General features: G+C 34.5%; 1 protein-coding gene across 2 annotated transcripts in view; it reads left to right on the forward strand.

Annotated features, from left to right (window-relative positions):
• Positions 1 to 3: 3 nt before the first annotated feature.
• XRCC4 (X-ray repair cross complementing 4) overlaps positions 4 to 16,386 on the forward strand; it is a 232,369-nt gene continuing 215,986 nt past the window's right edge. The window contains exons 1-2 of one of the 2 annotated variants that reach the window (XM_054578562.1): positions 4 to 106; positions 8,160 to 8,271. The gene's annotated coding sequence lies outside the window, so the exon portion shown is untranslated. The remainder of the gene's footprint in view (positions 107 to 8,159; positions 8,272 to 16,386) is intronic. The other variant, XM_054578561.1, reaches the window with a different exon arrangement.

A 16,386-nucleotide genomic window follows, 5' to 3' on the forward strand; every position in this document is an offset into this window, starting at 1 on the left:
GACGTCACGCACCCCATGCGGAAGTAGGTGACACTCTCATTGGCTGCAGGACCGCGCCTGTGGGAGCGGGCCATTTGGAGGAGACCGGAAGTGGGGTCACTGAGAGGTATTGTTCGGAAGTGGAGGGTTGTCTCTTTAAGTAATAGTAATTGTAGTCCTGTACTTTTTTCCTTATTTCCCCTCATTTTTTTGAACTTTAACTTTTTTTTTTAGTTTTCTGTTGTTTCTATCAAGAACCCCGCAGTGCGTTCCTATTTCCCGGGCATGATCCCCTTCCATGTGTAAGCTACTGGGCCTTTCGTTTGTTGCCTAGGGGACGCCGGGGTTCCTTGACCTGGTCCGCAAGGCGTGCACCTGCTGGACCCCATTTTCAGCTTCTCCCTTGGCATCCGAGGGATATTTTTTTAGTTTACAAAGCGCCTTTGAAATGCCTGGTATGGTTTTGGGATTATGAGGACGCTTGAATCTGGAGGATTGTGTTGAGTAGGCTGTTTGATCATTTCTCTAACTGGCTTTTCCTCTACCAATCCCCAGCAAAAAAACTGTCAATAGGTTGCATCTGGGGCTGAAACGTTTGACCTTTGGGATCAGGAAAGAACTTTCTATGGTAATAAATAGAAATCAACTGCCCTTTCCTAAATTCAGTAGTTGATTATGTGCTCTAGAGAAGTGATCCACCTGTAAGACACAGCACATGCCAACTTTTTCTTTTAATTAGTACTATTATTATTTGGCTTCCTCTAATTTTAATAATCCCAGTAGACAAGGCTCTATTTTCCCCGTTTTTGTCTTTGCATTTTCAAGTAGCTGGAAAAACGGGCGCCTTGATGTGTTCAGTTTTCATAGTTTTGGGAAATACAGAGTTTATCCCTCCGCCCCCTAAAGTGAATCAGAAAATCATAGCAATTCTTTGGCTCCAATTGTATAGTTTATTTTTTTTTTACTCAGGCAGCAGAGAGTTGGCTTCTCCTCCCACCCCCAGAATGTTACTTTTTAAATTCTTTATTAATTCACAAAGTGAATAAAGAAAAAAAGGGAAGGAAACTCAGGTGCTGATTTGTGTGCTGTATTTGGCCAAACTATGAGCCCTGTATTTAGGGCAACATGGTGAATAAAACATTTGATTTCTGCTGTCATTACATTGTTTGCCACCACAGACAGGTTTTGTTTTTTTTTTTAAATGTAACTAACTTTACTTTTGAATTTACTGAATTATCAAGAGTTGGTCAAATACACAATTTTAGCAAGTATTTACTGAGCTTTATTAGGGGAAAATGAGAGTGCAGCAGAGGAATAACGATGGCTTATTCCCTGGAGAAATTTAATGGTCATGGAAAAGGGGAGAAACAAATATATTAAAAAATGTACAGTTTCTTGATAGGATTCTCTTCCTATCAAGAAACAAACAATTCAAATGAAACAAACTTGGCTTAGTGATGGAAGTTATGTTGTGCAACTCATCAGGCTTGTCTTCCAAAGTAGTAAATGTGCCTGTAGACATTGTGACTGTTTTTACTTTCCTGTGAAGAGCGTCTTGATCTTTATGAGCACTTAAGGGTAATACTGTATAAAGCTGTGATTCAAGCTTCCTGTGAAGAATACTGGGACTCTGAAGTTGTTAAAAGTCACAATTGATTTACTGTATTTATGGACTACAATTAATTTTAGGCCCCCCTAAAATGACCATAAGGCCATGGTCACTTAATGTACTTCAGCTTCAAAAGACAGTAGTAAAGAGCCATATTGGCCAGTTTTATTAAAGTTATCCATTGAGGAACACAAATGGCAATAGAAGCTGAATATACATGTATAATGTTTATTTTTTCATGTAACAGCAAACAAAATTAACCTGATCTGTGTTAAGAGGTGGGGAGTTAGTAATTGAGCTACATGGTTCTTAAGCACATAAACCCTCTGCTTTTGTTTTTCACTGCCAATGAACTAATTTAAGTACCATCTTATATTGCTAAATACTTTAAAAGTCTCTTTTCTGGCAGCTCTGCTATGGTTTCCCACTTCTCACTAAATAATCTTCGATCCTTTTGTTACTAAAAATAAAACCTGTCATTCCTTTGTTCAAAATTTATTGCCTCTCCTGCATCTAGAGGCGTATTTTCAACTTTGGTTTCATGAGTTCCCTAGAATTTTATGTAAAAATAGTGCATATTTATAGTTTTCTGTAGAGAGAGTGCATAGTTTCTCCAGCGTTATGAGAATTAAATGAGTTAATACAAGTAAATCATCCTGCCAAAAATTTGGCATTTAACGAGCACACGGTAACCATTGCCTATTGTTGTGTGACTGGCTTTCTCTCACTAAATTAAAAATTCCTTGAAGGGGGAGTTAATGATGTAGAGCTGATTGACTTGCATGTTAGGCACTCAACAAAAGGTTTTTTGAAATAAATTGACATTGCTTTTATACCACCAGACCATTTTCTCCCCCTTTTCGCTTTTTAGTTTGTATCTAGTATTGAGTTTGTAGGTTTTCTTTTATGTGAGTTCCCATTTTTAAAAAATTCACAGATACTCACAGTTATTAAATTGTTTTACTTAGCTGCTTATTTTCTCTGATCCTGAAAGTAGCCTCCATGGTCTGAGGTTGAGGTTCCTTGTGTTCCAGTGTTTGTCTTTGTCCTTTTTTTTGGCTCCTCTTTTTAATTTTCTTTTTCCATGGCTGTTAGATTAAGACCCATAAAAAATGTTTTTGACCTTAGTGTTATTTCTTTTACCTTAAGAAATGTTCCTCTTAACCTTTCTCCACGTCCCTTAACTGTTCTTCACTTCTAACCCGACTTATTTGCTCTTCTGAACAAGATTCCTTTAAGGAGTTCTTTATGTTCCAAATCCCAGTTTCTTTCTTGTGTGGAGGAGGAAAAAACAATTTTTCCTCCTATACTTATAAAGTTCTTCTGGATGGACTAATAATCAAATTAACATAAGACATATTAACAAGAGAAAATAACTGAGTTTATTACATATATACCTATAGGGGTTCCATAAGAATATGAGAGCAGAGGACAAACTGGGCACCTAAGCCTTATATGCCGTTTTGAACCCCAGAGAAGAAGTAAGGGGTAGAGGTTTGGGACTGCACAGAGGAGGGAGGCAAAGACAGGGAGATAGAAAAGCAAATGGCAAATAAGTGTTTGCTGGGCTGTCTTTAATAATGGATACAAAGAGGACTTTGGTTAAATGAGCCTTACTAGTTTCCTCCTACATACTAGTTCTTCCTGGAGCAGGTCCTCTCTCTAAACTCTTTTAGGCAGTTGAGGAAAGGTTAAAGGCTTTTCCTGAATCTTGTTTCTTAAAAAAAAACAAACCAAAAAACAAACAAACAAACAAACAAAAAACCCAGCTTAAAATAATATCCCATAAGGCACATTTTGGGGTGGCAAACTGCTTGCCCTCACTTGAACCCATTTCAAAATGACCATTGCTCCCACACTCCCCCAAAATGCTTTTGTCAGCGTCACTAGTGATCTCTAGGTGTTGATCATTCTCAGTCCTTATCATATTTGACCCGTAAGCAGCCTTTGACAAAATTTTCTCCATGATACATTTTCTTCATTTGATTTCCAGGATAATACACTCTTGGTTTTTCTTTTATCACATTGATTGCTTCTTCTCAGTGTTCCTTCTGTTCTTTCTGATTACTTATTGAAGTGATCCAGTGTTCAATGTTTAGTTCTCTTCTTTTCCTCTGTCTATACTTCCTCTTGATGATATCAAGATGACTTTAAATGTCATCGGTGTTTGTTTTCATACCAAATTCATATTCCTCGTCCATTCTCTTTCTCAACTCTGGACTCACATATCTATTTTTCTATCTCTGTGTCTCCAATTGTTTATTTAAAGATATTTAGACTTAAATGACACAAACTGAACTCCTTTACACCCAAACCTGTTCCATTCTTTCTCATCTCAGTTGACATCAGCTCTGTACAGCCAGTTGCTAAAAGTTAAATATTTGGAGTCATCATCAACTCTCTCCTACATTCTGACAAATCCATTAGCAAATCCTACTGACTCTGAAACCTATAGCTAGAATTTGACTGTTTCCTACTATTCCTACTGTTAGTATACTGAGCATCTCTTGCTTGGATATCTGTTATTAGTCACTATCATTTCTTGCTTGGATTACAGTAATATTGTTATAGCTGGTCTCCTTTCTTCAGTCCTTGCCTCTCTGCAGTCTGTTCTCATACAATAGCCAGAGGATACTTTCAAATGTAAGTAAAAAAATGTATTAAAATATAAGATTCTAAATGCAACATGTTAGCCTAGATTGGGGCTGGAATAGACAAATGCTATTAGTGAAAAGGAAAAAAAAGAAACTGGTAAAGTCTGATTAGTTTGGAGTTAAGATAATAATAGTGCACCAGTGTTGGTTTCTTTGTTTTGATAGATACACCATGGTTATAGAATGTGTTAATATTAGAGGAAACCAGGTGAAAGGTATATGAGAACTCTATTATCTTTGCAATTTTTCTGTAAATTCAAAATTATTCCAAAATAAAAATTTTATTAAAAAATAATGTCACATTGCTTTTTTTTTTAAAAAAAAACTTTTGTGACTTTTCATTTGACTCCTCGTAAAAGCCCACTTCCTTACATTGGCCTATGAGACTCTGTATGATCTGGTTTCCCATTATCTCTCTGACTTCATTCCTTTGTGTTCTCTCCTCTCTCATTTTGTTCCAGCCATACTGGCTACCTTATTTCTTAAACACACTAGGCCCATTTCCACTTTAGGGCCTTTGCACTGGCTGTTTTATCTACTTGAAATGCTTCTTCATAGACATCCACACAACTAATTCCTTCACCTCCTTTTTGTATGTGTTCAAATGTCACCTTTTCAATAAAGCCTACTTCGACTTCCTAATTAGAATTGCAGCTTTGTACTTAATTCCCTTCTTCCCCCAAAGTGCCTTTCTGCACTCCCTGTTTCCTCTACTACATTTTATCTTTTACTATAACACCTATCACTATATTTTACATACTTATTAGGTGCTTTTTTAATTGTTTGTCTACTCCATTAAAATGTGAACTTCACAAAGGCAGGAATTTTTATCTGTTTTGTTCCCTTATGCCAAGTTCTAAAACACTGTCCAAGGCATAGAAGTACACAGTATGTTTTGGTTGAATAAGTGAGTTTGGGAATTTGAATATGTAATTCTTGATTTACAATCAGTTCAAAACATTGAACTATTTATCATTTCCATATATCATGCTATTTCTTGCCTCCAAGCCTTTGCTCATGCAGGCTTTTCTGCCTGGAATGCCTTTCCTTATCTTTTTCTTTCCACCCCTAAATCATTTTCATCCTTTAAGATTTATATCTTGAAAGATGTAACTCAAGGAAGCCTTTCATGAAATGTCAGGCTGGCTTATGTGCTACTTTGCAGCGGAGCTCCCACCCTGCCTCTGTGCTTTACAAGCTTGTAAAATACTATCTCTTTGTATGTTTCTATCTCACTAGAGAGCTGGGAATGTGTCCTACTCATTTTTGGGATATCAAAGCCTGGGTACAAAGGTAGTCAAGGAACGTTTTAATGTACTGGCATGACAAGAGTCACCCAGCTATCAAACAGTAGAAGTTTAATTTCAGGCATGGCGTTCTAAGTATAAAATCAATGCTCTATTTGCTATACTTTGTTTTCTAGGGAGAAGGTGGACTGTGTTTAACATAATAGAAAGATGGGGTTTTTTTGTGCAACTAGGAAGTAGTTAATGTATTTATAGCCCTGGGCAATTTGCTCCTTGTCATTTGTGCAGCTGCCAGTGCTGATGGGGAAGTGAGTTGTGCATTTTTCTAAGACACTGCCTGAAATCAATGCACAGGTTATTATAGCCAGCAAATTTTAAATGTTGATGAAATTGGGCTCTTGTGAGAAAAACACTGCTAAGACTTTTGTAGCCCAAAAGAAGAAATCCATGCCAAAATTCCAAACTGCTGAGACATTTTGCTTTTGTAGAGGTCAGTACTGCCAGTAGTTGTACATGAAACTTTGGTTTGTGTGCCATTGGGAAATCCCAGGGTAGTTATAAGATATTGCAAAGTTTCCTCCCAGTGATATGGAAATTTGCTCTTAAGGTTGAATTGATGATTACTAGTTTGTTAACATTTCAACTACCTTTTATGGTAGGCATTCAGAATTCAAGCTGTCCTATGAAAATCATCATTCTTGCCATCTGTAAACCAATCTATAATTTTGCGTATCTTTCGACTAACAAATAATTTACCTATAAATTCTGAAAGATTTCAGTGGCTTTTAACCCCACCAGTGAAGTTGAAAGTGATTAGGCTTGAGATTAATAAAAAACAAATACTACTTGGAAGACACTCCTGACTTTGTGCCTGGTTTCTGTGAGCTTACTCACCCTGCAGAAGTGACAAAAATATTAAATAAGCAAGGAGCTTAATCTGTCTGCTCTTTGTCTGAGAGGATGCTTTTAACTTGTAATTTTATCTAAGCATTTAATGGGAATTTTATTGAATAAAGAAAGAACTCAATTCAAACAGAAACAAGTAGCTGCTAAAAAATAAGATGCAGCTATTATTGAAGAGACTCATCAAAGTCCTGACAGAATAAATATTGACATACTGAGATATGTCAATATTTACCATAGAATTTGGAAGTTGCCAAGTTCCTGTTTAAGAAATATGACCTTAGCATTGAACACAGTATGTCAATAAATAAGGAACATGTTCAAATGAACAGCTGCTCAGAGAAAAATAGGATAACATCTGTTAAATGTGGGGCACTTAAAAAGATACATTTAAAAAAATTATTGATGCTTCTTTGGTAATTTGTAGGTAGATGCTTATACAGTATAGTATACTGATATAGTTCCATATGTGTGCTTCACTTAGTGTTTTTAAAAAATGACACCATGGTTGTAATTTGTAACTTTGTAAATTAGTTGTGCTGTGATACTTATGTAAACTGAGTTTTTAAAAATGCTTTCTTAATATTGTGTTTAGGAACCAACCTCTTCATTTTAAGCATTATTCTTAAATTGGCTACACCTATGACTTTGATATTACTTTTGGGAACTTAAGTTTGTGCTCTGAGAATTTAGCAAGAGAGAAAACAAGAAATTTCTGAAGTTAAAATGTGATGAAGAAATTTGTCCTGGCTTTTATCTGACAACTATGTCTCAGGAGAAAAATCTGTGAGGGAAAGAGTGGGTAAAGTCTGTATGTTTGGTTGAATGCCACAGGTCACCACTGTTAATACCCATATGAATATCACTGTAATGTAACAGCAGTTGATGCAAAGTAGAAGAATGTTTGAAACTCCTATATCAAGTCATTGGAACCACACAAACAGTCTTATGTCTGTTAGGCAGACTTATAGGAGAAGGTTAAACTTCGGGTTTTTTGAGTAATAGTCCTAAAAACAGCCCTAGAAGGTCATAAATTATGGATATTGAGACTGCTCCTGTCATTGCTTTTCTTTTCTGATAGTAGAGGTTGACGGCTTTTATTTAGTAATCTTATCATTTAACCACATAATGTTATGTTTATATTATAAAGAATGGAAACAAAGTTCAATTAAGGTCATTTATTGTGAAGAAGCTTTATTTGTTTCTACAAATACTTTGATAAACATGAAATTAGAAATTTGCTTAGAGGTTCACAAAAGGCTTTTAACCTATTATCAGTATATTAAAGATGGAAGGGAAAGAACCATAGTTTTAATATTTAAATTGATTGGATCTCTCTTTTAGACAGAACTTGCCAATATTGTGATTTAGAATGTTGAGTTTTAAGGAGAAGACACTGGACTTATTAATTAGTGATTTTTAAAACTCAGGAAACTTTTTTTCCACGTAGCTAAGACTTGAATCTTTGTTTTGAATAGGTACATGATTTTTCTTCTAGGATTATTAGGGCCTTATACAAAATATTCACCAACTGCCTTGAACTGCCTGTTACCAGTTACTTATTATGCAGCAATAAGAAAGATTCCCAGTGTTTTCAAAATGTTTTGTGTTTTAGATTTGATGATAGTGTAAACATATTAAGTTTAAAATGTCAAACTTCCTGTCTGGTGTTGAATGAGTTTAATACAGTGTTTTCCCAAAGTGTGTGGTGCACACATGTCACTGATGGAATATATACATAGTTGCTTGCTTACAACTGTTTTGCAGGTACTATGAAATAATTAAGGTTAAGAGAATTAAATGATTTGCTGAAGTCCACACTACCAGTGAATGACAGTGAGAACACATCCTGGAGTCGGAATCCAAAGCCTGACACAAGGTAGCTTAAGCAAAAAGGAATTTCTTGGCCTCTTACCTCAAACAACCATGGTTAGATCTAGATTCTGATGCTGCTGGAATCAGATCTGAGCTGCTGCCTACCCCTCAGTTCCACTTTTCTCTCTCTTGTTTTTGTTCTCAACAGATACACACTCACAGTGCCATAACACTAAACCCATAGAGAAGAATCTGTATCCTTTATCATGCGAATAAAAGTCTTGGAATTGAGCCTCATTGGTCTGAGTTGTCCTAACTTGAATCATGTTCTCTCTGAATCTTGCTTATCCATGAATCAATCACTGGGATTAGAATGTAATATTGGCTTAGTTCAGATCTGTGTTCTGCTCTTGAAACATGGGTCCAAAGTCAGCTTGCCCAAAGCCTGTGGACTGAGAATAGCAGAGGTCGTATCACTCCGTTTTGTTGCTACAAGTATGGGAAGTCTATTGGGTGGCAAAAATCAACAAATTATCTCCAAATGCTCGGGAAATGAACACGTTTAACCTGAAATACAGCGGCACATGGATCATGACACTGATGTTATTTTCTGACCAATGTTTAGTTATAGCTAAAATACTGAATACTTTTGTGAAACTTTTTTTTTTTAAAGGAACAGAGAAAGACAAAACTAGAAGCTAGAGTTAGTCTAATTAGTGGAGAGTAAATGAATTAGGCCATTTAAGTTAGGTTGATTATGTGCCAAGAATGATAATAGATATTTGATTCGATGTTAAGATAAGAAATCTAAGATGGGATGATACTAATGATATGCCAAGGATGAGAAATTTTGGAAAATATTGTTACTTTTGGTATCTTTTTGTGGGTATTATGTGCAACCATTGAATATTCATAGGAAGTGGTTCATATATTGAATATGTTATATTAATTTTTGCACATTTTGTTAAGAGCAAATTATTAATGTATAGCCAATAAATATTGAAATCCATGTAGATATTTTTGATTATCAGCTTTTCAGTTATAAAAATATTTCTTCATATTTGATATCTTTGATTCAATGTTATACTACAAAATTTACCAGTGCTTTATGCACCAGGGTTCCTGGTGTAATGCTTATCAATGCTTATCAGATATGAGTGTTTACCAAAGAGCCAATACTGAGTCTAATAGTTCTTTAAGACAGGCTCCTAAGTTTTGAAGTGTTAAATTATATATTTAAGAAATAAATTCCTAAGAGATGACTTCTTTTGATAAAGGTATCCTATAAATGAATATAATCAGGCTGATGTTCAAATAACACTAAAAACTTTTATTCCTTTTATTATGGAAAATATCAAGCATATTTAAAAGTAGAGAGAATGGATTCTCATGTACCCTACCACAACAAATATCAACTTATGGCCCATCTCATTTCATTTATATCCTACTTAAAATTCACTTTTCTAAATTATTATTTTTCTTTTTTTAAATTGAAGTAAAAGTGGTTTATAGCATTATGTAAGTTTTAAATATACAACTGTATAATTTGACATCTGTGTACACTCGAAGTAACCACTAAAAGTCTAGATACCACCTAACACCATATAATCAATCCCCTTCATCTTACTCCCTGTGGCCCTGCAACTCCCTTCCCCTCTGGTAACCACCAATCTATTTTCTGTGTCTATGAGTTTGTTTGTGTTTTGTTTAGCTGCTTTTTAGATTTCACATTTGAATGAGGTAATACAGTATTTTTCTTACTTCGTCTGATTTACTTTACATAATACCCTCAAAATCCATCCATGTTGTCGTAAGTGGCAAGATTTCATTCTTTTTTTTATACCTTAGTGATATTCCATTGTATTTGTTCTCATATTTTCTTTAACCATTCACCCATCAAGTTCACACAGTCACATCTCACATCTTTATCCATTCACCTATCAATAGACAGTTAGGTTATTTCCATATGTTGGCTATTGTAAATAGTGCTGCAGTGAACATAGGGGTGCATATATCTCTTCAAAGTAGTATGTTTTTGTTGTGCAGATAAATACCCAGAAGTGGAATAGATGGATCATATGATAGTTCTATTAATATTTTGAGGAATCTCCATACTGATTTTCTTTTTTTTTAATTGTATTTATTTTTAGAGAGAGGAAGAGAGGGAGAAAGAGTAGGAGAGAAGCATCAGTGTGTGGTTGCCTTTCGTGCACCCCACACCAGGGACCTGACATGCAACCCAGGCATGTGCCCTGACTGAGAATCGAACCAGCGATCCTTTGGTTCACAGGCTGGCACTCAGTCCACTGAGCCACACCAGCCAGGGCAGGAATCTCCATACTGTTTTTCACGGTGACTGTACTAACTTAACATTCCTGCCAGCAGTGCATGAAATCGTATGGGCATTTTAATAATATTAATTCTTCCAATATATGAGCATGGAACCTTTTCATTTATTTGTGTCTTCTTTAGTTTTATAGTTCTCATTGTCTGTTACCTCGTTGGTTAAATTCCTTCCTAGATATTTTATTCTTTTGATTCAACAGTAATGGGATTATTTTCTTGATTTCTCCTCATTGTTTTTTATTAGTGTAAAGACATATTAGTCCTGGCTAGTGTGGCTCAGTGTGTTGAGTGCTGGCCTGTGAACCAAAAGGTTGCCATTTCGATTCCCAGTCAGGCCACATGCCTGGGTTGCAGGCCAGGTCCCTGGTTGGGGGCCTGTGAGAGGCAACCACAAACTGATGTTTCTTTCCCTGTCTTTCTCCCATCCTTCCCCCTCTCTAAAAATAAATAAATAAAATCTTAAAAAAAAAGAAATACCACAAGTTTCTGCATATGGATTTTGTGTCTTGCAGCACTACTGAGGTCATTTATTAGTTCTAACAGTATTATTATTTTTTTTTTTAGTGTAGTTTTAAGGCTTTTCTATATGGTATCATGTCTGCAAATAGTGACAGTTTTAATTCTTTCCAACATGGCTGCGTTTTATTTATTTATTTTCTTACCTAAATCCTGTGGTGTGGTTAGGACCTCCAGTACTGTGTTGAATAAACATGGCAAGAATGGGCATTCTGTTTTGTTCCTAAACTTAGAGGAAAACTTGCAGCTTTTCACTGCTGAATCTGAGGTTAGTTGTGGACTTGTCATTTATGGTATTTATTATGTTGAGGTAGGTTCTCTCTATACTCATTTTTTTGAGAGTTTCTATCAAATGGATGTTGAATTTTGTCAAAAAATTTTTGGATTTATTGAGGTGATCATATGATTTTTTTATTATTCATTTTGTTAATGATAAATGTGGTGTAACAATTTGTTTGATTTATGGGTGTTGAACCATCCTAGGGCCCTGGGAATAAGCCCCACTTGATCATGGCATGCGATCCTTTTAATGTATTATTGAATTTGGTTTGATAATATTTTATTGAGGACTTTTGCATCTATGTTCATCAAGAATATTGGCCTGTAATTTTCTTGTGGAGTCCTTGTCTAGTTTTGGTATCAGGAAATGTTGGTCTTGTAAAATGAATTTGGAAGTGCTCCCTCCTCTTAAAATTTTTGGAAGACTTTGAAAAGTATTAGTATTAAATCTCCTATGAATATTTGGTATAGTTTACTAGTAAAGCTGTCTGTCTGGTCCTGGACTTTTGTCTTTTGGAGAGGTTTTTGATTACTGATATAATCTCCTTACTAGTAACCGGTCAGTTTAGATTTTCTGTTTTTCATTGAGCCTTGGAAGATTGTTTATTTTCTAGGATTTTGTCCATTGCCTCTAGGCTTTTCAATTTGCTGGCATATAATTTTTATACTAGTTTCTTATGATCATTTATATTTCTTTGTTATCAGTTGTAACTTCTTTTTCCTTTCTGATTTTACTTATTTTAAGCCGTCTCTCTTTTTCTAGGCTAGTTTAGCTAAAGTTTTGTTAATTTTTTCTTTTCAAAGAACCTGGTCTTAGTTTTATTGTCTTTTTAGACTTTATTTCATTTATTTCTACCCTGATCTTTAATATTTCCTTTCTTCTACCAACTTTGGGTTTCATTTGTCTTCTTTTTAAAATTCTTGTATGTGTAAAGTTAGATTGCTTATTTGACATTTCTCTTGTTTCCTAAGGTGGGCCTGCATTGCTATAAACTACCTTCTTAGAACTGCTTTTGTTATATCCCAAGATATTGGTGTATTGTATATCTGTTTTCATTTGTCTCTACACATTTTTTGGAAAAGATGCTGTACAGTTTCAATCTTCTTGAATTTGTTGAGACTTTTTGTACACAAACATGATCCATCCTGGAGAATGGTCCATGTCACTGGAGAAGAAAGTGTCTTCTGCTGCTTTTCAATCAATGTTCTGTAACTGTATTAAGTTCAAGTGGATAAATCTGTCATTTAAGGCTCATCTTTCTTGATTGATTTTCTGTCTTTTTATCTATCAATTGATGTAATTGGGGTGTTAAAGTTCTCTACTATTATTGTATTGCTGTCAGTATTTCCCTTTATATTCATTAATATTTGCTTTATATGTTTTGGTGTTTCTATGTTGTATGCATATATACTTATAAATGTTGTATCTTCTTGATGGATTGACTGCTTTATAATTATGTAATAACCTTCTTTGTCTTTTATTAGTCCTTGGTTTAAAGTTTTTTTTTTTCTGATATGAACATAGCTACACTAGCTTTATTTTCGTTTTCATTTCCATGGAATATCTTTTTCTATTCAATTTTAGTCTGTGTGTCCTTACTTCTGAAGTGAAACTCATATAGGCAGCATATAGATGGGTCTTCTTTCCTTTTTTACTCATTTAGCCACTCTGAATCTTTTGATTGGAAAATTTAGTTCATTTACATTTAAAGTAATTATTGATAAGTATGTACCTGTCATATGCTGTTACTTGTTTTCTGACTGCATTTATAGTTTCTCTCTATTCTTTTTCTTTTTTCTTGTGGTTTCATGACTTTTTTAAGTGCTTAGATTCTTTTCTCATTTTCTCTTGTATATTTAGTATAAGTTGTTGATTTCCGATTACCATGAGTTTCACATGTAACATTCTATGTATGTAACAATCTCTTTAAAGATGATAGCCACTTAAATTTGAACAGTTTCCAAAATTTTACATTTTTACTGACTTCCCCTCACATTTTATATTTTAGATGTCACATTTTGCATCTTCTTATTTTGTGCATCCCTGAACTAATTATTGTCATTTAGTTAATTTTACTACTTTTGTCTTTTAACCTTCATACTTGCTTCATAAGTGAGCGATCTACTAGCTTTACTATGTATTTACCCTTTTTAGTGCGATTTTTGCTTAATGTTTTCTTGTTATTAATCAGTGTCATTTCTTTTTAGCTTAAATGAGCCCCTTTAACATTTTTTGTGAGTCTGGTTTAATGGTGATGTACTTTTTTAGCTTTTGCTTATTTTGAGAACTCTTCATCTTTTTTTCACTTCTGAATGATAAGCTTGCCAGCTAGAGAATCAGTTTTTTGTTGGAAGTTTACTTCCTTTCAGCACTTGAATGTTATGCCACTGCCTTGTGGCCTGTCGAGTTTCATCTGAAAAATCTGCTGAAAGCATTATGGAGTTTCCCTTGTGTGTAACAAGTTGTTTTTCTCTTGCTGTTTTAAAGATTCTCAAGTGATATACATAGGGTTAGATACTATCCATGGTTTCAGACATCCAAGAGGAGGGGTCCTCCATGGATAATGGGGACTAATGTATATGGGCTTACACCTGACCTGCATAGCTCCTGGAGGCAGTAGGACTTGCACCCATGTTTTAAAAGTACAAGGCTTGATTTAAATTTTAGCAGGTACAGTGTTTCAGTTCAGTTTGGGAATGCATCACCCAAGGGGACTCAGGATTGAATTTTTGCTTCTATCTTGGAAGCTCCTCCCAATAGATTTATCCAAAATATATTCAGAGATATGTTTGAAATTGCATTGTGGAAGTGTGTAATTATTTATCCAATTAGGAATGTAATCCTCATGTGCTCTTCATAACTTACTACTATTTGAACCATGTGAAATTGTCACTCTTTGTGGGTTAAAAATTGTTAAACATTGACAATTTCATATGGTTCCTAAATATATTTGTATGGCTGAATTTGGTAGTTTCACCAATTGAGGACATGCTATAGGATTTTGTGCTTTCTTTTCAGGATTAACTCTCATTTGTACCCCAATATTATCATTCATTTCTTTGTTTGCCATTAGAAAATAGGGAGATAAATGGGTGTGGTTGTAAGTAAATGGTGGGTTTGTGAATGAGGACAAAGTACCGTGCAAGTCTTGTTCCTTTTCCACACAAATGCTTTTAGTTACAGTTCAGTTCCTGAGCAACATATTTTTTTCATGTAAAGAAGACTCTATATAAGGTTAACTGATGGTGTTTCATTGGAACATCCTTGCTCTTCTGAAAGTAAAGTATGAGATGTGTCAAAATTTCTAGGCTTAAGAAATTATAATTACTAAATTCTTAATGAAAAAAGACTGTTGCTTAGTAATGCTATATTTCAGGTACTATCTTATCTGTTTAGTTCTGTTAAGTGTCATTTTCTCATGAAACTCTGCAATTAGAACTGAAGTGTTCTTGTGAAAGTTTCCAAAATGATAAGTATACTCTCATTCATCTGCTCCTGTTATTTGTAATGAAGAGTATTCTTTGATGAATATAAAACAAGATATAGTCTTGGAACTTCTGGTCCAATTTTAAGGGCATTTTGGAAACCTAGGTGTTAGATTTTATTTAAGAACTTATTCAGGCCATTTTATTGTTTTTGAATACTTCACTGGGTAAGAGAAAGGAAAGAAAAGGAAGTGAAATTTAAATAAATCACTGAAACTAATAATTATTAATGGTATTTGTAAAAGATTAGCAGAGGAAATGAGCAATAATATGATATTCGGGATGGCAGCAGCTGGCATTCCACAGTCATAAGAGGTAATTGAGACTGGACTATGACCATAGCAAAGAAGCCTTATTTTTTAGACTTACTTTATATTTCTACTGCTTTATTTTTTGAAGCATTAGATTATTAATATAATATCTTCTTTGATCATCAGCTGTATATTACAAGTGTTTTTTAAATAAGATTATGCCCACGGACTTAAGTGTATTTTACTCTTTCTTAGAGTAACCAACCATTCTAGTTTGCCTGGGGTTGGGAGGTTTCCTCGGACATGAGACTTTCAGTGTGAAAACCAGGAAAATCTCAGCTAAACTTGGACAGCTGGTCACTTTGCTTTTATTTTCAAAATTAGTAGAATGGATATACTTCTAACATGATTAGAAAGGTATTTAATAGTCCTATAAATTATTTACCCTCAAAATTTAGAAACTTCTAACTTGAAAACATTATTTCACGAAAGCATTTCTTTTATAGAAGGTTAGCTTGATATTTTTGTTTTAATTGCTTAGGAATTTTAAAGGTAAATTGATTTTTGTGGTCATTTTTCAAAAAACCTTAACACTAACCAGCAATTTGATATGCTATTAATAATGAAAATGATAGGAATATATTCTTAATTAAAAATTTGCAATGTGGGAATTATAACACATTGCAATGTGGGAATAAGATACACTGAATAGCCAATGCTTTTAAAAATACTAGACAAATAGGAAAATTGTTCTTCCTTTATACTTAGTTTCCCTGAATTGTTATATGATGTTTGTCTTATCGGAAGTAAATAGCTCAGTGTTTGTTGTCTGAACCTTTCTTTTGTTTTTATCTAGCAATTATATATGATCCTATCCTTGATTTTTTGTAATGTGATAAAAGAAATTAGCACAGTTTTGGTTCACAATGTACATTTTCTTTCTCACAAAATAATGTGATCAGGAATCTAATTACAGGCTACTAACAGCATGTGCTGTGTGCTCATCTTTATTCCAAACTTACTTTAGGTATCAGCCTGCTTTTCTCAACAAGGGAGCACTTAAGTTTAATTGCTTCGTTGGAAATATGCATTTAGCCCTTTCTGATCTGTATATACAACTCCTTGGCATAGCTGCAGAAGTTTGAACACCTGCAGCCCAAGCAGCTTGAAAAGAAAACATAACTTACTATAAAGGAAAATGAAAGAAGCTCAAGTTCAAAATGGTGTTATCAATGATACAGTGTTGTCACTAACTTGAGCTGACCTAAGAGAGTTGGCTTCTGCACTGCTCCTTATCACCA

The sequence above is a fragment of the Pteronotus mesoamericanus genome, unplaced genomic scaffold (assembly GCF_021234165.1).
Source record: "Pteronotus mesoamericanus isolate MK-2021 breed Mesoamerican mustached bat unplaced genomic scaffold, CSHL_Meso_final contig_50, whole genome shotgun sequence".
Lineage (NCBI taxonomy): Eukaryota > Metazoa > Chordata > Mammalia > Chiroptera > Mormoopidae > Pteronotus > Pteronotus mesoamericanus.